Source organism: Palaemon carinicauda, chromosome 7, assembly GCF_036898095.1.
Source record: "Palaemon carinicauda isolate YSFRI2023 chromosome 7, ASM3689809v2, whole genome shotgun sequence".
In the NCBI taxonomy this organism is placed as follows: Eukaryota; Metazoa; Arthropoda; class Malacostraca; order Decapoda; family Palaemonidae; genus Palaemon; species Palaemon carinicauda.
The window spans coordinates 61773971-61776470 of record NC_090731.1 but is presented as its reverse complement, the minus strand read 5'-3'; positions in this window follow the sequence as shown (position 1 = coordinate 61776470).

Genomic DNA, 2500 nt, shown 5'->3' with positions numbered 1-2500 from the left:
AAGAATGCCTTGTCTTCCTCGGGGATCTTCGCTTCCATTGCCTTAGAATGCGCGATGTCGAACATATCTTCGAGGCTGTCTCTGAAGATGCATCTCTTCATTTCTTCCATCTCTGTTTTTCGTGACTTGGATTTCGCCAAGGTGCAGTACTCTTTGTACAGCTTGAGGAACTTCTTCTTCACCCACGACACATCCGACGTCGGAATGTTCGCACGTCGTCACACTTCCATGACCTTCTCAGCTGTAGAAGCTGCTGCAACAAGAAGAACCTTCTTCTGGATCTTGTGATGGAACAAAAACACCTGGAGAACCTCGCCTATCGACGGAAGACGATTCCCCGGAAATGACGATGTTGGGGACTTCTTCAGTAGCCATACAACTTCCTTAGATCGTGTTTTACACGCCATTACGTTAGACCTGGAAACAAAAAATGACAGAAAAAGTTTCACACACCTTAGCCTATCTCTCTCTCTCTCTCACACATCTTTCTTGTTTCCTCTCTCTATTACCTATCTTTCACACCCACCTTCCCTCACCTTCACCAAATAAACAAAGTAAAACAGAAAAGTATTTGTTATTGTAAAATAGAGCTCACCTAATGCCCCTACAACACTGACCGCTGCACGCTATGTCAGTGACCGCTGCACAACTTCACTCTCTGACTCCCAGCAGAAAACTGAATGAAATGCGCGACCAGTAAAAGACGAGATAGGAAGCTGAAAATTTTCCTGTTTAAACTTGTCACGACAGGAAACAAGGACAAAAAGTGCTGGAGTGTGTCCGATTCACTTCGGTTTCTTGGGACACCCTAAATATATATATATATATATATATATATATATATATATATATATATATATATATATATATATATATATATATATATATATATATATATATATATATACATCTGTATATGTATGTATGTATATATATATATATATATACATACATATATATATTATTATTATTATTATTATTATATATATACATATATATACATATATATATATATATATATATATATATATATATATATATATATATATATATATATATATATATATATATTCTACTTTTATGGAATCTCTGAACCGTTATGAATCATATATTTGAAATTATAAATTAGGAAATCAACGTAATCCACTATTCTATAATAATTAAAAATATCTAACAATCCATTACTTGATTTGGCACTCGTCACAAAACATAGATGGGCCCCATACAAATATAACTTACCACAGATATGCAAACACACGTAATCATGTAAATAGATTCATCATGTAGAGAAATCCTTACATGAAATAAAAAAATGGAAAAATATAAGACGCTAATTAGGAAAAAATAAATTATATTTTGTTGTCTGAAGGAATCTCTAAAGGTTAACAATTGGGTTTTTGAGAGTACCTTACAACATAATAATTCAATTTGGTTTCAAATTCATTATAATGATCATCAATGTGTGAAGATTTTAACTTACTCCTGTTTAGGACATCTATTGAGAGGAAAGTAATATATTGAAAATAATATTAGCACCAAGAAGCATACAACACCGGAATCTTGTCCAACATTATTTTAGTCATTTGAGCTTCGAGAAAGTCTTCGCATTTCAGTTCAGATCAAATTAGCAATGAATGCATCATGTTAAAGATATGTTCTATCTTTTTTTTTTTTTACCGATTGTCAAACTATATCTCATTGTTTAATAGTGAATACACTATAGTTAATTCTTCTTAGGGAGGCAGATTTGCACTGACTCGCAGGATGCCCTTTTAGCTCGGAAAAGTTTCCTATTAGCTGATTGGTCGGACAAAAATACTTCTGACCAATCAGCTGTTAGGAAACTTTTCCGAGCTAAAAGGGCATCCTGCGAGTCGGTGCAAATCTGCCTCACCAAATAGAATTGGCTATAGTACACACCATTTCGACAAATTGCCTTTTAACGACATAAATATTTAAAGGCCGCTCGTGAATGGCAGAGGCAAGGGAAAGTCACAATACCCTGGCAGGATAATTTTCTAGCGACTGACCATATGTACATATGATTAGATCCCAAACCCCCTCTCCACCCAAGCTAGGACCAGGGAGGGACACGCCATAGCGGCCGATGACTCAGCAGGTAGACCTATAAGCTGCCACCAAGCTGTCACACAGATGGTGAGTTTGCCGTCACTACAAGAAACTATCGAGCTTGAGCGGGACTCGAACCTCATTCCGTTAGAACTTTAAGTAGGGCCGTCTCCAATAGCCTACCACAGTCATTTGGAAGATAGAAAGCATTCCAATAAAAGGAATGATAAAAAATAGAAGGAATACAAGATTAGACAAAAAAAAAAGACACTTGAAACCCAAGACACCGCAGGGAGGAGCGATCAATCCTTCCTGAGTGTATTTACATCCTGTAAACATTCGTCGCCTTCGAAATGCAAATCGCTAGATGGGTACCAAAGGCATTTCACTTTGCCAAAGGACCATACAATCACCCCATCCCTATTTCCCA